This window comes from Leopardus geoffroyi, chromosome A2, assembly GCF_018350155.1.
Source record: "Leopardus geoffroyi isolate Oge1 chromosome A2, O.geoffroyi_Oge1_pat1.0, whole genome shotgun sequence".
Classification (NCBI taxonomy): Eukaryota; Metazoa; Chordata; class Mammalia; order Carnivora; family Felidae; genus Leopardus; species Leopardus geoffroyi.
In genome coordinates, this window is record NC_059331.1 from 85,416,263 (window position 1) to 85,439,269 (window position 23,007).

At 36.4% G+C, this 23,007-nt stretch overlaps 1 pseudogene; it reads left to right on the forward strand.

Moving 5' to 3' along the window:
* The first annotated feature begins 19,205 nt into the window (after positions 1–19,205).
* Positions 19,206–20,059, forward strand: LOC123607247 (annotated as a pseudogene).
* The last annotated feature ends 2,948 nt before the right edge of the window (positions 20,060–23,007 follow it).

Here is a 23,007-nt window from a genome sequence, read left to right on the forward strand (position 1 = left end):
GCAATCAAAACTACAATGGAATATCACTTTATACCTGTCAGAATGGCTAAAATCAACAACAACAAAAACAGATGCTAGGAAGGATATGGAAAAAGGGGAACCCTCTGGCACTTCTGGTGGGAATGCAAACTGGTGCAGCCACTGTTGAAAATAGTACGGTGTTTCCTTGAAAAGTTAAAAACAGATCTACTCCAGTCATGATCTCATGTTTTGTGGGTTTGAGCCCCACATCAGGCTCTATGCAAACAGCTCAGAACCTGGAACCTACTTCGGATTCTGTGTCTCCCTCTCTCTCTGCTCGTTCTCGGTCTCTCTCTCTCTCTCTCTCAAAAATAAATAGACATTAAAAATTTAAAAAAAGAGTAGAGCTACTCTACTATCCAGGAATAACAATAGTGGATATTTACCCAAAGAATACAAAAGCACTAATTCAAAGGGATATATCACCCCTTTGTTTATAGCGGCATTATTTACAATAACCAAAATATGGAAGCAGTCCAAGTGTCAAAAGTGGAAGAACGGATAAAGAAGAAGTGGTGTATGTGTGTGTATCTATATAGGAATAAATATATGTATGTACATGAATATATATATATATATATATATATATATATATATATACACATACATATACACAATGGAATATTACTAAGCCATAAAAAAGAATGAAATCTTGCCATTTGCAACAACATGGAAGGAGCTAGAAAGCATAATGCTAAGTGAAATAAGTCAGAGAAAGGCAAATACCATTGATTTCACTCATATGTGGAATTTAAGAATCAAAACAAATGAGCACAGGGGAACAAGGGAGACAGAAACCAAGAAACAGACTCATGTATAGAGAACTGATGGTTACCAGAGAGGAGGTGAAGGGGGAGATGTGTGAAATAGGTGATGGGGATTAAGGTGTGCACTTCTGATGAGCCCTGGGTAATGTATGGAATTGTTGAATCACTACATTGTATACCTGAAACTAACATAACAGTGCATGTTAACTAACTGGAATTAAAATAAAAACTTTAAAAAAAGAAAGGAGAATTCAGAAAAATTTTTTATTACTGACATTTACTGTAAAAAAAAAAGCATAACACTTAACTCCTCCTTTTACTATAAGAACACTCTTGGTAGTAATTCAAACTCAGTATTTTCCATCATTATTTCACTGCACATAGTATTATTCAAGATAGGTACTTGAAAAAGAGGGGAGATACTTGCTAAACAAATTTGGGAATTAAAAGCATATTAGCTTCTCCTCTGAGAGTTTTTTTTTTAATTTTTTTTAACATTTATTCATTTTTGAAAGGCAGAGAGAGACAGAGCATGAATGGGGGAGGGGCAGAGAGAGAGGGAGACACAGAAACAGAAGCAGGCTCCAGGCTCCGAGCCATCAGCACAGAGCCCGACGCAGGGCTCGAACTCACAGACCACGAGATCATGACCTGAGCCAAAGTCGGCCACTTAACCGACTGAGCCACCCAGGCACCCCTCTCCTCTTAGAGTTTTAAAGACTATGATAAGTCTTGATACAAAACAAAACTTTTTTTTACATTTGCTATACTTACTGAATGAAGGAGGCATTGTCCCCCTCAAACACCTACAGGGACATAATGAGTAGATTTATAACAGTTTTTTTTTTTAAGTATTTCCTCCTATTTTTCTCTTCATCCCACCCCATTTCTTCTCAATTACTTTGAACTGTAAGAACTTTGCAAGTAGAGGGATGCCTGGGTGGGTCAGCCGGGTAAGCATCCAACTCTTGATTTTGGCTCACGGTTTGTGAGTTCGAGCCCAGTGTCAGGCTCTGTGCTGACAGCGCAGAACCTGCGTCAGATTCTCTCTCTCTCTCTCTCTGTAACCTCCCGCGCTTGCTCGCTCACTCTCTCTCTCTCTCAAGATAAATAAACTTAAAAAAAATAAAGAATTTGGTAAGTAGATAATAAAAAACAACAAACAACAAACAGGGAAGTAGGTGAAAAAAAGAGGATAGAAGAAGTTAGAAGAATAGAAATGTTGAACAAATGTGGAGTAGATAGGCACACAGGTAGACACTTTTGAGCCATGGTCACCCAGAAGGGAGAGGTAAAACTCCTGGAAGAAGATGTGAGTGGTCATCGTCCACAGGAAGGCTTTTGTATAAGGAGGCTCTCCCAGTGTCTCATGGTCTGGTCACAAGTATCTGTGGTTGTGTGTAGAGAACAGCTAGGGAGGAGTTGCTATTATGGTCTTTCACTCTCAGAAAGCCCCTGAGATTCTTATGCAAATAGTTCTTCAGCTCCCTGTAGTTTGTGAGCCAGAGAGCAAGGTTTTCTGACTGGACTTGCACTTATATAACTACAGAGCCCACTAAAATGATGCTTTAAAAGTTTTTTCATTATGAAATTCTATTTGTGTTTGTATGTAGATGGGAATGCATAAAACATACAGTGTGTATGTATGGTTTAAAGAATGAAACACTTATGTTGTCTATATTACATAGAGTTACTATCTTTGGAGCCTCCATACACCTAACTCCAATCACAGCTCTCTCCATCCTCTCTAGAGCTAACCAGGATCCTGAAGTTTGTGTTTATCAATCCATGTGTTACTTTATTGATTTACCAAACATGTACATATTCTTTAACTACACTTTTCAGTTTTTCATATTTTTGAAATGATAAATGGCCTCAGGCTGCATGTGTTCTTCTATGCTTTGATTTTGTTGTTGTGAGATTTATCTATGTTGACATGTGTAGCTCTTGTTCATTCATTTTTGCTATTGAATTTTAATCGACTGTATGACCATAATTTTTGTAGTCATTCTCCATTGCCGAACATCATGCTCATCGTGAGCTTATATTTAGGGAGAATTATTGTATATAAGCATCTTGAAAATTGTTAAATGTGAAATTGCTTTTCAAGGTGGGTTTAGCAATTTGTACTCTGATCAGCATTTTACAAAGGTTGCAGTTTATCCACATTCTTGAGAACATCAGATATCATTCAGCCTGTAGCCAATTTGCAGGAGGGCAGCAAAGTTTACTCCATAATCAGCTGCTGCTAGGCAGAGCTTGTGGAATTTGGAGTTTACTCTCTAAGAACATCCCTGTGCTCTAGCTTTCTTGTGAGTCAGCATGAGTTAAGACCCCCAGCCACTGTGGTATGGTGTCCTGTTTTTGAAAACAACATCTAGAAGACAAATGTTATTTAAGGTCTGCATCCTTGAAGCTGGAAGATGGCCACCACTGCCATCTTGTGTGGGTATCTGGACTAACAGGACATTTCTGAAGGAAGGAAGAAACATCATCTGTTTATGTGAGATGCTCATTATCAAACCAACTGTGATTGTGGGCTAACCTGACCTTACTGTCTTCTCTTACTATCTGGTGTTTGGAAGCAGAACTAATATCCTTTATGTGTAAGCCCCTTGGTTCTTGGACAATTCAGCATGGGGGTGGGGTGGGAGTTTGGTGGGACATCTTAAAAAGAGAAATAAAGGATCTTATACTATAGAAGGAAACCTAAAAACTCAAACAACTAGCTAGAAAGTAACAAGTGTGATTGCATTTTTATTGAAACCAAGTTAAATAAATGATGCTAAATTTATATTATTTGGTAATATATGGGGTGCCTGGGTGGCTCAGTCTGTTGAGTGTCTGACTCTTGATTTCAGCGCAGGTCAAGATCTCAGGGTTTGCAAGATTGAGACCCACATCTGGCTCTGTGCCTACAGCACACATTTATTTGGTGATAATAAAACCCTCCTTGTACCATTTCACATTAAACTCAAATTTCTCTGACAAACTGCACCATAACCCAGCCTTCTAACTAGCCAGGCTTATTTCTCACACCCCCTTCCAAAATTTCACCTTGTTTTGTCAGTCTAATGTTCTCTCCAAGCCTTATGAATTACCCAGGTTTCATCGTCAATACTTCCCTTTCTCTGGAATGACTTCTTCTCGCTTCTTTTCAATGTAAGAAATTTGAGATACACTTAAAACTGTACCTTAAATCACAGTAGCTATAAGGCTCTACCAAGCTTGCTTACAGAAATTACAATGTTTATAAGGACTTCCGTTCTAAAAATTTTCAACATGTGCTTGTGGTGAATAATGAACTATTTGTCATTGGACTTACCCTTCAGATACCAAGGGAGCAATACCACAAGGCAGGCTCCTACAGGTCAAACTCCATTTCCAAACCCCTTTCTTCCATTGGCTGAGTATGGCCCATGTGACATTGCCAGTGATTGATGGCTATTCTTTCTAGTGGTCCAACTGTACATAAAACGTTACTGCTAACTTTGCTGGAAGCCCTAAGCAATTCTTCAAGTCTGTGGCTCACCTAAACATCAAACACCTCTTCCTGAATCCATAATGCCATGCTCCCCAAGATCCTGATGAAAACTTCTACCAGTGACCTCATCCATTTCCTGCCTCCTCTTTGTGAAAAGATGTATCTATTAGTAAACGCCTCTCTCTAAAAGAAACCAAAAACAAATTGAAGCTAGCTTAAATAAGTGGATAAATAAGTAAATAAATAACGTGTTGATTTATGCACATGGGAAGTCAAAGCATGGGGTAGACTTAGAGCATATTTCAATCTGGAGTCTCTGACAAAGCTGCCTAACTCAGTTTCTCTGTATCTGGGCTCTGCTTTCCTCTATGCAACAACTTCATTCTTTTTTTTTTTTTAAAGTAGGCTTCACACCCAGCCCAGAGCCTAATGTGGAACTCAAACTCATAACCCTGAGATCAAGACCTAACCAGAGATCAAGAGTCAGACACTTAACTGAGCCACCCAGGTGCCCCAGTGATAACTTCATTCTTAGGCACATGTTAGGAAAGAGGATGTGTGTCAGCCTCAGCTCACTATCTACATATTTTATGAATCAAAAGATAGCAAGCCTCTCTCTTTACCAGCGTCTATCTAATCTCATGAAGGACTCTGGTCTTGCTAGTGTTCCATGTCTACCTGTTGGAATACCACACTCATTGATTGGGGATATAGTTTATCCCGGTGAGCTAGGCCAAATCTGGGGCCTAGTCCTGTAGCTAGGAGAGGGTGGGACTATGGACTGATATCACTATGAAAGGAAGAGGAACATTTCCTCGGTGGAAATAGTGATGAAGCATGAACACATGTGTGCATGTACAATGCGCACACACACACACACACACACACACACACACACACTGCCCACTAGGCCCCTCTAAAGTAAGCCCAGTTAGGATTCTACACTTCCATGTTCCCCGTGTATAAGAGAAACTTGAAATGGCTTTAATGACATGAGCCGGTCACAGTGACTATCTCTAAATTTTCCCTCTGTGCCAGAAGAGTCATTCAGAGAAGTTCTGGAATTAAGCATACAATGTGCCTGAAAAGTCACTTTCCCCAGATAACTTAGACCTTTGCACTAAGTGTTCTTTAGTGGTCCAGCTTCCCTTACTGAGGGCAGATTGAGAATGACAAGATTAACTCAGTCTTTTGCACTCTAGCCAGTCAATTAGGCTTTTATGCCTTCAAATCTCAATGATTGAGGTGTCAGTGCCTTTTCTCCCAGAAGCCTCCTAACTACAAATGCACACAGGGTAGGGTACCCACTAATGCTACCCACGGACACTCAAAGTTTAACTTTGGAAAGGAATGCTGCCCCATTCCACCGTTCAATATAATCTAAACTCCAAATTCCAAGACTCTAAAAAGGTCCCGTATTATTCTCCCTCAGGGCCAACTTAGGTCCCTCCTGTATCTTTGTTTTCCTTGTCTATTTCAGCCAGCATTGTTATACTTTTGCTCTGAACTGTTATGCATTTATAGACTTTACATTTCAGAAAATCTATGCACTACAGTGACTTGCATGTTCAACAAAAATGTGTAGTTACAGAAAGATTAATATCTTATGCTTATCATATTGCATACTGTATGCAGTATATTTATATATTTAATACGTACTTTTAAATAGCCTTGACAACACATAAATTGGTCAATTCTTTATTCCCAAGGTAGTTTTTAAAAAGGCTCAAATTATCTTTCTAAAATATGTTAAAATAGCAGTAAGATATTTTAACTTTAGTTTGGCAATCAATGTGAATTTCTATATGACGTGTTGATTTTTGACGTTCTTTTTACAATATTAATGAGGCTGATTAATAGGAAAATTTTATGTAAATCTAATAAATTATATACCCTTAGGAAAATTTTAAAAAATACTTGTATGTATAGGTTTTTTTTTCAAGCTCACAAAGTTCCCATGGATCAGAAAATAATTCTGATCAGTTAGTTTCCTTAGGATGGAGGAAACCTCTCTGCAACACCCTCTCCCTTTTTTCCCCTCAACTTTCTTAGAGTTTTGTTGATACTTTTAAACTATTGTTTTTCAAACTGTTTCAATTAATTGGTGAGTACCTCTTCTAGACGTCTCTCAAAAAAAAAAAAAAATTCCAAATAAATGCTTACAATTTTTCTCTTTTGGAGATTAACAAAATAGTTTAGCATAATAAATCCTACTTAACTTATTCTAATATCTCCCAAAATTATTTGGCCAGAGAATATTTTTATATAAAATATCTATCAAAATCTTGTGTATCTAATGCTTCAGGAACACAGTATAGGAAATGCTGACCTATTAATTCCCTTTAATAAAACAATGACATCTCTGAAATGTTTTGTCAGAAGATAGTATTTTCATGCAAGATGGAAAGGAAAGGATTAAAGTGTCAGGCTGGTGTACGAAAAAGGCCATTTACCTGGGAGATCAGCCATCTGGGCCCTTTGTCTATCACAGTACCGTTAATGCACAACTTTCACTCCTGACTCTATACTGCCTTTTTGTTTTTCCTTTGGTGCATTTCTTATTTACTTTTAATTTATTATTTAAATGTGTTAACAGTCTTTCACCTACATAATAAATTTTATTGGAAATGTTATGATTAGGATCTATGTTAGATGCAAAAAATTAACAATAAATACATGAATAATACCTTCATTAATGAAAAAAATTAATGTTTATTTATTTTTAATGTTTATTTCTTTGAGAGACAGAGCATGAGCAGGAGAGGGGCAGAGAGAGAGGGAAATACAGAATCCGAACCAGGCTCCAGGCTCTAAGCTGTCAGCACAGAGCCCAACACAGGGCTCGAACTCACAAACCACAAGATCATGACCTGAGCCGAAGTTGGACGCTTAACCAACTAAACCACCCAGGCGCCCCAATACCTTCATTAATTTTTAAGTCACTGGGAACTCCAGAAAAGTAAGCAAGCTATATAACAAATTGTCATAAGGGAGATTCTAAGGAGCCTCAGAGAGTGTTATCTCAAGGGCTGATGATCAGCTAAACTGGAAGAATCATATTAAAGTCTTGGATGAATGAGTGAATGGTGACCACTTGCCAGGGAGCAGTGTTCCAGGTAACATGTACTCTGTTCAGAGAAAACATGCTGGGTTCAAACTAACAAACTAAACTAAACATTTCATATGGCTGCAGCATAAAAGGAATTTGGGGAGGAGAATAGTGGACAGAGGAAACAGGACCCTATGTGCAACCCTGCAAGCCCTTTTTTAAGAATGTGAATATGACCAGATATGTATTTTAGAAAGACAATGCTGGCTACGGACTGGAACAGACTGAAAAGGGAGAAGACAGAGTAAGAATAACAGTAGTGAAGTCTATTTAATAATCCAAAGGATAGTGGGCTGATTTTTAAATTGGATATAAAAGTTCTTGCCCAAAATGGGAGCAATGCATATATAACTACTCTGGAAGCTGATCCATGCTCCCCCTGGCTCTCTATACCTCAGTTAATGGGTTAACAAAGAAAATCAGGGAATCAGGATCAATGGAAAAGTGCAACATGAATAACCTGAATATGCAGGAAATGGTTGACCTATAGAACAAGCACAGAGAACTAATAACCATGCCTCTCAAGCCTGTTGCTCATTAGAACCACCAGAGAACTTTTAAAAATGCTCATGCTAAGGCAGAGATTCTGATTCATTTGATCTGGGCTGGGGTCTTGAAAACATCCCCAAATGGGATCAGTAAGCAGGACTGAGACTCAATGAGAACCAATGAGTCTACCCAGAAATTCAGACGTTTCTCTTCTACTTTTAATTTATGCTCATGGTTTAAGGTAGTTGTTCTCAAACTGTAGTGGACATCAGAATTACATGGGGAGCTTATCAAAACTCAGACTGATGGGGGCGCCTGGGTGGCGTAGTCGGTTGAGCGTCCGACTTCAGCCAGGTCACGATCTCGCGGTCTGTGTCCGTGAGTTCGAGCCCCACGTCAGGCTCTGGGCTGATGGCTCAGAGCCTGGAGTCTGTTTCCGATTCTGTGTCTCCCTCTCTCTCTGCCCCTCCCCCATTCATGCTCTGTCTCTCTCTGTCCCAAAAATAAATAAAACGTTGAAAAAAAAATGTAAAAAAAAAAACAAAAACTCAGACTGATGGACTTCACTCTTGAACTTTCTGATTAGGTAGGTGTGGGTGGGACCTGAAAATCTGCATTTATAACAAGTACAAAGGTGATGCTACTGCTGGTCCAGAGAACAGACTTTGAGAACAACTACCCTTAGGCAATCTTTTTGGAAATGAGATATTTAAAAAGGATTTATTTTTTGCTAGAGCAACTAATTCTCCTTACTTCATTCTTTTATTAATTGATATAAGTGGAATCTTTTTAGTTTCACATACTGTGTATTGCAGAAACAAAGATTAAGATATTATGGTATGTTTTTGTTTTATTACAGATGTGAGAAGCAAATACTTTTTTGTGAAAAAAGTCCTCAAAATACTTTCTATGCTGATTCTTCCACTTTTTAAAATTTTATTCTATTCAAACAAAGGAGGGAAAGCCATGTTTTTATTTACGTCTTTGTTTGTTTACTTTTTAAAAAGAGCATGAGCTGGGGAGAGGGGTAGAGTGAGAGTGTGAGAGAGAATCTTAAGCAGGCTCCACGCTCAGTGCAGGGCCGCAATAGCCATGTTTTTAGGGTGCATCAGATACAATAAAAGAATGTATAACACTCTAATAGTCCACTACTATTCACAACTTAGAAAATTCTTGTTCACTATAATCATGACAGTGGTATTTCTGACCTATGTTTCTGTCTGAAGTGAGTCTGTAACTTACGACAAACTCCAGTATCTGGTACTGGCTGGCCATTTCATAATTCAGTCAGAATCAAGTACATCTTACTCTAATGATGCTAATTCATTATTCTCTATGTGGCATTATTGTTCTTTCAATTCTCTAGAAACTTTGGTTAGTTTACAGAAGACCTTTTTTCTTCTGGCAAAATATTAAGGAAAATTTGATTTTATTATTGAGTCCGATATGTTTTTTTAAATGCACACAAATCACTTCAAAATTCTTATTAATTCTTATTAAAAGTAAATTGTGCATGGTTTAATTACATCAAATGTAACTTAGGAATTTTATGGGTTTTTTTAAATATAAAATAACTTTCATGCTTTAAAAAAAGGTGAGTCCCACAATGTTGAAAGTCTTAATATTGCTCTTTTTGCTTAGCACATTAACATTCCTCATGCCAATTGGTGAATAAATTTCTATGGATAGCAAGAAATTTTCATATTCAATAATTTACAAAAGATATACGTTTTAAAATAAGTTTGGCATGTTTTGTACATACTATACATTTAATTGCAGTATTATCTTTACTAGTTATAAAATTTAATCTACTCTCAGGCCAAAATATAATAATAATTACTAGTCTCTAGACTTTTACTTCTAAAACTGTACTAATAATATACATCACAGGAACTATGAATATAAAAGCCAGGCCATCAGAATAATAAGAAATGATGCAATTTCAAAATTAAGGAACTGCCTGACTTCTCTTTTATTAGGAAAAAAAATCTTGTTAAACAGATCCTGAACTGAGCCTTGAAGGTGAATAGACTTGGTTTTATTGCACAATGACTATTAACCATGGCTTTGCCCTTCCCTTGTCATTACTTCATAACATTTTACCACTATTAAGACTAGAATGTTCCAGATTAGGTGACTAATAAATCAGCTTTGGGGAGCATCTTAACAAGTAAAAGCCAGCAAACCAACACTTCTTATTTAATTCCAGATTAAGTCACCAAATAACTTGAGAACTTTTAATCAATTTGGGATGGCTGCTCAAATTTTACCTTCGCACAAATTTTTTTCTGATTCACCTTTCTTCAATAAGATGGTCCCTGCACACACCAAAAGTCCATTACAAAAGAAATAAGGGGTTTCTGCAATCTCACAATTGTCACTTCCATGGCCTTGAGAACTCAACATTTATCCAAAGCAATTTCAGGGCAATAGGAAATTATCTTAAAATACATGAAAATTATAGACAAAGAAAACTGAAGCTTCTGTAAGCCCACAGAAAGACTTACTATTCATTTTTCAAATCATGCAAAAGGTGTTTTTAAAAATCATTATTTGTGGGGCGCCTGGGTGGCGCAGTCGGTTAAGCGTCCGACTTCAGCCAGGTCACGATCTTGCGGTCCGTGAGTTCGAGCCCTGCGTCAGGCTCTGGGCTGATGGCTCAGAGCCTGGAGCCTGTTTCTGATTCTGTGTCTCCCTCTCTCTCTGCCCCTCCCCCGTTCATGCTCTGTCTCTCTCTGTCCCAAAAATAAATAAACGTCGAAAAAAAAAATCATTATTTGTGTCAAAAATATTTTGTGGAGTATCCACTTAGCACTCAAGAAACATTTACTAACCACCAGTGCAGGACAAGGTGCTAGATGCTTCTCGTGGGTTTACTTTCACTGTAAGCATATAGATTGTCATTACTTATTCACAGGCTAAAAAAGACACAATTTTAACTAAAAACAATAATAAAATAGGAGCACTGATAGCCCCAATATCTTGATTTTCAAGTCACCAGTATGACACCAGCTGAGGACAAGAAGCGTTTAGACAGAACTCAGAGTAAAACTAACTTCTAAGGGATAGGCAGAACTTGCAATAGAGACTGAACTGTGGCCAGGTAGGGACAAGGATATCCTAGTGTTAAAGGAATAATCTCAAGGAAGCCAGCTAAAGAGTGTTTCCAGAAGAGGGTTATGATCACAGAATCTAATGCTGGAATACACTCAAGTTAATTTAAATTCTAAAAAGTGTTCACTGGTTTGGACTAGAACACAGAACACCTATTCTCAACAGAAGACTTTAATTTTCTTATTAGGACTCCTTAGCACACTTTTTATTTATTTATTCAAGACACAAAAGCAAAAGAGTTTAGGCAAACATTTGCCATGCTCAATAAACAATGTTATGATGTGTCAATTGATTCTAATCAGGACACCCAATGTGAGCCAACTTAATACACCATTAGGCAGAAAATAGAAGTATCATCAGGAAAACAATGTGTTAATTTGCTGATTATGGTTGAACACTAGCCAGTAGGTAGTAACTAATGGCATCACAAATGGATATTGGCTGAACTATATTTAGTAGATACCATGAAATCCTTTTTCTTTTCAACTCTATGCTTGATATGGTAAAATATCATCTTTGCATATTGTTGTTATCATTAAGTTTATCAAAATTTTATGATGATGAAACTTACATAATGGTATAAATGCATATATATTTTTCCCAGATCAAATTTTCATGTCAAGTCTTTTCATTTTTGCAATTATCAAGCAATATAAATGATTAATTTCCTCAAATTAATTTTAATTAATTCTAATTTCATGAACATTATAGACACAGCATGTGCCAAGCACCGTGGTAGAGACTGGGAAGAGAAGAATGAAAATCACTATCACTACTCTTTAAGTGTTACCATATAACAGGAGAAAAGCCATGTAAATGAAGTAATTGCATTTAAAACATAATTGAAGGTAAAACAAAATCTATAGATGAAACAGATGTCACAGAAATAAGTCAGAGAATGTGATTAGCTGTGTCTGAGAGGTCTGGTAGTTCTCTTAGAGAAGTTGTGATCTGAAGTGTGTTTTATAGTAGATTCAACAAACTCCTTCAAGATATGTATTTATAGGAGTTGGTGGTGGAATGGAGCATACCGGTGCAAAAGGATGTGCCCTTTGGTTGAGCATTTCTCCTAATAAACCACATATAAGTTCTGGACCATCATTTATACTCCGCTGTTTTAATTTTAAAATTCTTTATAGAACAGTTTAAATTCAAAATCCAAATATTAGAATCAATGATGTAACAGAATTTATTATCCCATTAACATCATTGAGGATCTCTCATGTACAAGATGCCATCTATGTGCTGGTGGAAGATCCACAGATAAACAGTGAATCCTTCTTTAAGTCCTAGTAATCTAGTGAAAAGGCAATATGTATACACACAGGAGGTACACAAATTGATAACAGTCACACCCACACAACAAATAATAACATAATTAGAATAAACATAACAATGTATTGAAAAACAAAATATAACAAAACATGAATGGTATTATTTATATTTTTGTAGTGCTTAATCACTTATTCAATGTTTCCCTACACTGACTTCACCTAATATTCACAAATACTATCTGGGTTTGATATTAATATTTCTATCTTAGTAACAGAGCAAAGTAGGCCCAGAGAAGTAATGAATACACAGAAAATAAATGAAAGGAAAATTCAGGGCAAGGGTTGAAAAGGAAAATAGGCTATAGACAATGGATTGGACTTCCAACCATTGAGAAGAGGCTGGAGAAGGCATGCCACCAATGAAATGGAAAAGATTACAGAAAGAAATATGCAGAACATATCAGTGAGCAGACCAGCTTGGATAGAACATGTATATGGAAAAGCAATAGTATATGTAAGCATGTGGAATCTGTAATATCAACAATTAGAAAATAAAAACACAATATGTTTATTTTTCAAAAATTTTCTGGGACATACACCATGATGTAATATGCAAAAGTTAATAAACATATTAACATATTCCTATGGAAGATGGTGGTCCAGGGTACAGACTTCCAGTTATAAAATACATTGGTACTAGCAACATAAGGTACAGCATGATGACTACAGGTAACACTGCTGTATGTATGGTGTATATAAATGTTGTTATGAGAAATGTTGTTATGAATCCCAAATTCTTACCATAAGGAAAAAAAAGTTTTTCCTTTCCTTTTTAAATATCTATATAAGATAATGGTTATATGACATAACTACATAATGTAGTAATTGTGTCAATGATATATGTAAGTTCAATTATTATGCTATAACCTTAAGCTTATACAGTGCTGTTTATCAATTGTATCTCAATAAAATTGGGAAATTAATAGAAATATAAACTTTAAACATACTTTTAAATGCAATTCCTCAGGCAATGAAGTTAATTTATATAAAGTTATTTAACACAATATGAAGAATATGTAGTGAATCATTTTTTAATGTTTGTTTATTGAGAGAGAGAGAATGGACAGGAAGAAGGGCAAAGAGAGAAAAGAGAGAAGAGAGTATCCCAAGCAGGCTCCGTGCTGCCAGTGCAGAGCCCAATGTGGGGCTCCATCCCACAAACCATGAGATCACGACCTGAGTCAAAATCAAGAGTCAGGTGCTTTAATCAACTGAGCCACCCAGGCACCCCATAATATGTAGTGAATCTTAAAGAGCCAATTTTTCCAAGGCAATTTTGATTTTCATTCAAGCTACACAAATCTCCTCAAGGGCAAGAAAATACCATGGCCTGGTTACTTCCTTTGAAGTATGAGGACCAGGTAAAAAGAGAAGTGACACCATGAGAGCAAAACAAATTATATCAGTAATTTATCCTGCCCATTTCTCTTTAAACTTTCAGTACTCCCACAGTACAATCTATATCATCCAATATGCCCCTCATTGACCTTTCATATTTCTGTGACCCACGTGAGTCAGCAATGATGATTGGCTAACATGGGTCAGTCTGCTCTAGTGCTGTGTTCCGGTCATTCCATCCGCAGGAACAATTGCACTTCCTGCCAGTGTAGTCCTCACACCCTTCCTGCTAGCTTCTATGTCACTCTGTCATCCTCAGTCTCTTCCTGGCCACTATACCTTCTGTTAGTCACACTTGCACTCCACATGACACATTTCCCCATCAGTGTCTTACTGCAAATATTTTCTGTTGCTGTTTCCTAAGCTCTTTTTGTTATCCTCGGTTATTCTTACTTCCTTAATTTATAGACTTCCATTATGATTAATGATGGAGATTGCAACACATTTCTTTAATTCTAACATGGTATTTCTAACATTCATTCTGTTATAGCTATCACACAAATTCTGAATATATAGGACTGAAGATAAGGTTAACAAACTTTAATGATTAAAGTGATTCAAATGAACTTATTTCTTTGGTACATTTGCACTCCAGGTAGTGTGTGTGTGTGTGTGTGTGTGTCATAGAAGCAAAGATTTAATGAAAGAGTTGAGATAATTTCTCAATTGAATAGGGAAGTTAAATCCCTAAAAATTTAAAATGCCTAAATCAAATACCAGGATTATCTCACCTTATTATGAAATGGGGTGTTGAAATGCCTATGGCATTCAAGGTACAGGTAAATCTGCATTTTGGAAGTGTTTATTCCCCCCCACATGGCTGGTAAGCAGCCATGTGATCGACTGGATTTTCTAAATCAAAGCCACTGATCTAAAAGTTCTAGACATAAAATCAATCTCTTTAAAAAATCAGATAGTCTAGAACTGTACTAGGTACTCTGGGGGATTCAAAGTAATCTGAGGTCTCTGTGTCTACATATACACATAAAAAAAGTAAAAATAAATATAATACAATAAGACCTCAAATATCATAAGATAGTACAGTTTTCAGACAAATGCTACAGACAATAAACACTCTCATTTGAAACTTGAGAGGAGTCGGAAATTATATGAGCAATTATTTAGTAGGATTTTTATTTGTTTTATTTCTGCAGGCTATTCTTATTGCTATAATTAAAACTTAGTGATAGAGTTGGGAGATGTTTTCAAAAAGAAAGATAGGAAAATAGAAGTGGGAGAGCAGGAGTAAATGTAGGGAAAACCAAAAAAAAAAAAAAAAAAAAAAAAAAAAGAGGCAGAAGTGAAAGGGAGATAAATGAATATAAAAGCAGGAGGGAGAGAAGGTCACCAGTAAGTGCCATGCTGCTGAGTTGCATCCTTGCCATAGAACCAGGAGGCCCTGGGAGAGCATGTGGAGGCTGGGATGGAAATCAAATGCATGCAAGTGTATTACTTAGCTTATCTTAGTCCCATTTTTTTTTTCTGCAAAGGACAGTCTGACCCCAGTGACCACCAAGATTCCTTTTTGCTTCGAAATACAAAAATGCTATGAAAGGTCATACTCTAGGCCAGGTGGCAGCTGGGCAATGTGCAAACATGTGTTTATATTCCAAACATATTCCAAAAGCACCCTGTAGAGTTTGAAAAAGCCCTTGAATATGTCCATCCAAAATTCTTAAATAAGAAATATTCTTTGGTCTTTGTAAAAGTGTTCTTTTCTTCTTTTGTACAAGACCTTTGTCCGAAAATGCATTTGGGAAACATCCACCTCAAGATTTCTTGTAGGGTGGAAACACTATTGCATGTGAACTGCCTAGAATAAGTACAAATCTACCCAATGGTCACTACGTGCCATCAAAACCCTAAATCACTAGCAGCTTGGAGGAGACATATGTGTTGGGATGAGTCCCATTCGATTAGTCTGTTTCAGTTGAATTCCAGAGTGAATCAGGGCTTAAGCCAATTTTTAATAAATACACCAGATTTTAGCATCTGGAAAGCAACTGATCCAAATTAAATTATATGATCCATATAATATGTAGCTCTGGTGTGGTCATCTGATTCCTGAGCAGTGACCATACTTTGGATGAGTGGGACGAACTTTTAACCCAACAAATGACAATTTAGCAAACAACAGCTGCACAGCCCTTTTACCGGTGGAACTATAAAAACTCAAATAAAATGAATTGTGTTTATAGTTACATTAGCACTTCAAAATGGCTATTTCTTTTGGTCTTTAGAGAATAAGGAAGCCTGCAGCAATCACATGATTCAGCCCTTCTTTAGGAGATAAGCTACATCTTAGAAAGGCAGTTAAAATGCATGATTTTTACTGGCAGTCTTCTTATACCTTTAGCTCTATATCAGATCTTTTCTAAGGGAAGGAAGAATCTATCTTGGATGGTTTTAACAACTTGGTTTATGCTCTTTTATGACTAATTGAGAAGAGACTGAAAACAGCAGGATGGTGTCACAAATTAATGCACCCTCATTTGGACCCCCTAGGCCTTGACTCAGCAGGTTATGCCCTAATCCTGGAGCCCCAGGCACTTTCAGGTGGTTATTGATTGAAACCACAGATTCAGTTACAGCAAATGACATTATGTGGTCTGTCTCTTAATTACTTAATGCAGTCTCTGTGGGTCATGACAATATACACATTAAAACAGGTGGTATAAATTTAGCTGTAATGAGCCTGGTTGAGGCAATTTTTATAAAAGCTGCTGTACCCAAATGGGAAGTATCTCAAATTCAGTTAGGCAAAGTGTTTCAGTGAAAATGAAGCATTATCCTAAAAGCCATTTGGATGACGTCATCTGTCATGTATAAAATGACCAAATGAAAAAATTAAATTGATAACTGAACCATAAATGTCCATAAGTTGTGGTCTGGATGTCCAGGGTAATATTTTGCCTTGCAGCAAGCTCCTTTTCAAACTAGAATAGAGAAGAATGTTGGTGTGTAATTAGTAAGCAGAGTTCAGTGGGTTCTTATTAAGGATTCTCACTTTGTTCTAAATATGTGTGAGGCATTCTAAATGCCAGATATGGGGAGGGCAGTTCAAGATGACAGCATAGGAAGATCCTGAACTCACCTCCTTCCATGGACACACCAAATCTACAGCTACATATAAAACACTTCTCTCTGAAACAGACCTGAAAACTAGCTAAAGGGATCCTCCACAACACAAGATAAAAAGGCCACATCAAGATACAGTGGGAGAGAAGAGAGAGAATCTTAAGGCTAGCAAGAGGAAAACAACTTGTTACAAACTAATAACCTCGATAAGACAATCAGCACTTTTTTTAAAGAAACATTATAGGCCAGAAGGGAGTGGCATGATATATACAAAGTATTGAAAGCAAAAACCTTCCAACCAAGAATACCTGGCAGTTAGTTAACATTCAAAATTGAAGGATACGGGGCGCCTGGGTGGCTCAGTCGGTTGAGCCTCCAACTTCGGCTCAGGTCATGATACCACAGTTTGTGAGTTCAAGCCCCGCATCGGGCTCCATGCTGACAGCTCAGAGCCTGAAGCCTGTTTCGGATTCTCTGTCTTCCTCTCTCTCTGACCCTCCCCCGTTCATGCTCTATGTCTCGAAAATAAATAAACATTAAAAAATTTTTTTTAATTAAAAAAAAAACAAAATTGAAGGATAAATAGTGTGTTCCACACAAGTAAAAGCTAAAGACATTCACCACCACTAAATCAGCTTTAAAAGAAATGTTGATTTTGGGGGCACCTGAGTGGCTCAACTAAGCATCTGGCTTTGGCTCAGGTCACGATCTCACGGCTCAGTGAGACTGAGGCCCACATCAGGCTCTCTGCTGTCAGCACAGAGCCTGCTTTGGATCCTCTGCTATGTCCCCCTCTCTCTATGCCCCTCCTCTGTTCATTCTCGCTCCCTCTCTCTCTCAAAAATAAATAAACAAAGGGGCGCCTGGGTGGCTCAGTCAGTTGAGCGTCCGACTTCAGCCCAGGTCATGATCTCATGGTCCGTGGGTTTGAGCCCCGTATCGGGCTCTGTGCTGACAGCTCGGAGCCCGGAGCCTGTTTCAGATTCTGTGTCTCCCTCTCTCTCTGACCCTCCCCTGTTCATGCTCTGTCTCTCTCTGTCTCAAAAATAAATAAACATTAAATAAATAAATAAACATTACCAAAACAAACAAACAAAAAAAAACCCTAAAAACATTTTTAACATGTTGACTTTTAAAAGAAATAGCTTTTTTAGGCTGAAAAGAAGGGGCAATAATTAATAACAAGAAAATATAAGAAAGCAAAATCTCACTGGTAAAGATAAATCTATAGTAAAGGTAGTAGACTAATCACTCACAAAGCTAGCATGAAGGTTAAGAAACAAAAGCAGTAAAAATAAGTATAATTACAGCAATTAAGGCATACACAAAATAAAAGGATGCAAAATGTGACATCAAGAACAGAAAACACGGGAAAGGGGCAGGAAAATGTGAAATTTTAGAGTGTGTTCAAACTTAATTTACTATCAACTTAAAATAGATCGGTCTACATCTAGGCAACAGATACATGTAAGCCACATAACCACAAAGCAAAAACCTATAGTAGATACACAAGAGGTAATGAGAATGGAATCTAAACAGAACACTAAAGAAATTTATCAACCGCAAGGGAAGATAGCAAGAGAAAAAGAAAGGAACAGGGAGAAACCATAAAAAACAACCAGAAAATAATGAACAAAATGGCAATAAGTACATGCCTATCTATAATCATTTTAAACATTAATGGATTACTTCTTCAATCAAAAGACAAAGTCTTTATTGAATAAAAAAAAAAATACAAGAGACTCACCTCAGAAGTAAAGATACATACAAACTCAAAGTGAAGATATGAAAAAGATACCCCATACAAATGAAAACCAAAAGGAAGCTGGGGTGGCTATACCTATATCAGAAAAAATAGAATTCAAGACAAAGACAGTAATAAGAGTCAAAAAAAAAGGATTATATAATGATAAAGGGGTCAATCCAAGAAGTGGATATAATATCTGTAAATAATTATGTACCCAATATAAGAACATCTAAAAATATAAAGCCAATATTAACAGACCTAAATGGAGATATAGACAGCAATACAATAATAGTAGGGGCTTTAATGCCCCACTTGCCTTAATAGATAGATCATCCAGACAGAAAAATCTATAAGGAAAAAAAAAGAAAGAAAGAAAAGAAAAATCAATAAGGAAACATTGACCTTAAACAACATGTTAGACCAGATAGACTTAACAGATATATATGGAACATTCCATCCAAAAGCAACCTAACACACATTCTTCTCAAGTACACACAGAACATTCTCCAGAATAAATAATGTTAGGCCACAAAACAAATTGTCATAAATTTAAGAAGACTGAAATTATATCAAGCATCTTTTCTAACCACAGTGGTATAAAACTAGAAGTCAATTACGAGTAAAAACGGAGATGTGGCGGGGGGGGGGGGGGCAAACACCAGACATGACACCCTCCAGGAGTCTCATGGTTCCTGTAGCAGGGCTCCTGCTGTTGTTTTGTGGGGTTCCCTGGACCCATGTGCAGTAGAGTGACGTGCCCAACATCATGGCAAGAACAGGAGAGAGTTGCTGGAAGGAGAATGGATGATAGAATTTTATGCTCCATGGTGTCTTTCTTGTCAGAATCTACAACCAGAATGGAGAAGTTTTGCTTAATGGGGAGAACATCTTGAGGTTAATGTTGCAAAAGGGGATGTCATAGAGCAGCCAGGACTGAGTGGATGGTTTATCATAACTGCCCTTCCTTCCATCTACTATTGTTAAGATGGTGAATTTAGGTGCTATCAGGGCTCAAGGAATAAGAAGGACTTCATAAACTATAAATGAGAAAGAGTGGAAAAGTACTGAACCCATTTCATCATGGTTTGGCCCAGATTCTGTTCTGATGAATAGTATGTCAGCACTCTTTCAGCTATCTTCATGGATCAGGACTTGCTGTAACTATTTTATTGAAGACCTTTGATTATGGGTTTGGGGATAATGTACAGTTTTTGCTTTTAGCAACTCTGCTTTCAGGACTATCATTGGGACTCTGTATAATATTTGTGCTGCACTGCCTTTTTCCTTCAAAAAGATACAGATCAAGCCATACCCTTCCCTCCCCAAAATAATTATTATCAGAATCTTCTCAACCTTTGAAAAAAGTGGAGTAACAAGAAGCTCATGAAAATGTTTCAGAAGAGGAAGCAGAAAGAAGGAACAAACAGACTTTCCACAGAATGCCACAGACAATGTCCTGTGGGTCCTTCCTTGTTCACAGATAAATCCTGGTTAATTGTTATGAATATTATAATATGATTTTGATAAAAACAAAAGACTGACCATTTGGTTTGAAGTGAACTGAGACATGCTTGTACATTGCAGGGTTCAGTCTAGATTGTCTTAGACTGAACAAACTATCTTCAGAAAATAAAAAGTAGCACTACATAAAAAAATTTAAAATGGGATTTAAGAACAACAGTATGATGGTTTAAACAATTGTTCAATTTTTGAAAACTCTGGTGCCAAGCACTAAGATTCGATTATGTTTATTGAATAATTTGTTTCAAGTCTGAGTTGAAAAATTACATTTCTCAAGTATTGCATTATTGAGCTATTTAAAGAGATTACTTTGGATAAAAAGATTTCTCATTTGATACAATTTTTCTCAGTTTCACTTTGTGGAAAAAAAAAACGTATTTCCCATAAATGAGAATTTTGCCCAATTTCTCAAATGTTTATTTCAGGAGCGCCTGGGTGGCTCAGTTGGTTAAGTGTCAGACTCCATCTCAGCTCAAGTCTTGCTCTCAGCGTCATGAGTTCAAGTCCCTCACTGGGCTCCATGCTGGGTGTGAGGCCTACATTTAAAAAATGTGTATTTCAATGACAACTCTGGTCCTTCTAGAGGTATAGCTCAAAATTTCCTCATTTTTTTAGATTATGTAACTAATAAAAAAACTATCTTGCTTTAATTACAGTGCTCTAAACATGATAATACAGGGTATGTTGCTGATTTGGGAAGATTTTATATAAGTCCATGGTGTTGTCTTGATTCCTATAAAGGTCAGTTGCCTTTTTTGTTCCCCTCTGTTCAGTGTATGGTTTGTATTTTTCCTACTTACCAAGGGTTACGGTTTTCATTTTCCAAATTGGACACTTTTCTGGAAATATTTTTCATGCTTTAATAAATAGTCCTTTTTTGTTGTTTCAAACCAAAGTATACTGAGGGACCCTTAAAATTGAAGAGCTATCTACTGATAATTTAAAATTTGGGCCACTCATTTCAGATTTTATGTAATGATTGTTGAACCTCTACTTGATTTTTTTTTTTTTTTTTGGATATGAAGGTGAGCATTACTGATTCTCATTTGATGTTGTGTAAAACCTTTGATACTTTTACATTTTGAAAATTCACAGAAGCTTAATTTCATATAAATGAAAGCATTCTACTCAGGAAGAAGAAAAAAAAAACAAGTAAAAACTGGATAATTCATACATATATGCAGACCAAACAACATGCTTCTGAAAAGTCAATGTGTCAATGAAGAAATCAAGAAAAAAAAATACGTGAGACAAATTAAAATGGAAAACATACCAAAACTTATGGGGTGCATCAAAAAAAAGTTTTAAATGGGAAGTTCACATCAGTAAATGCCTACATCAAGAAACAAAAATACCACTAATAAACAACCTAACATTACAAGTCAAGGAAGTAGAAAAAGAAAAAGAAAGCCCAAATTTAGTAGAAGAAAGAGAAAGAATGGTAAAGGTCAGGGACTTAAGGATGGTTAACATCCACAAATCAATCCATGTGACACACTAAATTAATAAAATGAAGGATAAATATCATAAGATCATCTCAATGGATACAGAAAAAACATACAACAAAATTCAACACCCATTTATGATCTAAACTTTCAAAAAGTGGATATAAAAGAAATATACCTCAATCTAATAAAGGTCATATGAAAAGCCCACATCTAAAATCAGACTTAATGTTGAAAAGCTGAAAGTGTTTCCTCTAAGAGGAGGAATAAGACAAGAATGTCCACTCTCACCACTTATATTGAACATAGTATTGGAAGTCCTAGACAGATCAATTAGGCAAGAACACTATTTCCAGATGACATGATATTATATAAAGATAAACAGTTTTGGGGTCCACCAAAAAACTTAAAATAATCAATAAATTCAGTAAAGTTGCAGGATACAAAATCAATATACAGAAATCTGTTGTATTTCTATACACCAATAACAAACTAGCAGAAAGAGAAATTAAGAAAAAAATCACATTTACAACTGCATTAAAATGATAAAATACTTAGGAATAAATTTAACCAAAGAGGCGAAAGAACTATACACTGAAAACGAAGACATTCATGAAAGAAAATAAAGGAGACACAAATAAATGGAAAACAATTCCACGCTCATGGATTGGAAGAATTAATACTGTTAAAATGTCCACAGTACCCAAAGCAATCTACAGATTCACTGCATCCCTATCAAAATCCCAATGGCATTTTTTCACAGAAATAAAGCAAATGATCCTAAAATTTGTGTGGAACTGCAAAAGATCCTTAATAGCCAAAGCAATTTTGAGAAACAAGAACAAAGCTGGAGGCATCATGGTCCCTAATTTAAAACTATATTAAAAGCTATCATAATCAAAACAGTATGGTACTAGTGTAAAAACAAACATACATATCAATGGAACAGAATAGATAGCCCAGAAATAGACCTGCATGTATATGGTCAATTAATTTATGGCAAAGGAGGCAAGAATATACAAGGGGGAGAGGACAGTCTCTTCAATAAACTATGCTGGAAAAACTGGACAGCTTCATGCAAAAGAATGAAACTGAATCACTATCTCACGCCATACTTAAAAATTAACTCAAAATAGTATGAAAACTTGAACATAATACCTGAAACCATAAAACTACTCGAAGAAAACATAGGTGGTAAGCTCCCTGACACTGCTCTTGGAGATATGTTTTTGGATCTGGCTCTGAACATAATGGTAGCAAAAGCAAAAATAAACAAATGAGATTATATCAAACTAAAACGCTTGTGCACAGCGAAAGAAAAATCAACAAAAAAAGGCAACCTACCCCCATATATCCAATATATATGATTTGATATGATGTGATATATACTAACAAATAAATGTTTAATAGCCAAGATATATTACACTAAAATACAGCTGAATATCAACAACAACAACAAAAAATGACTATTACAAGAAAGATCAGAAATAACAAGTGTTG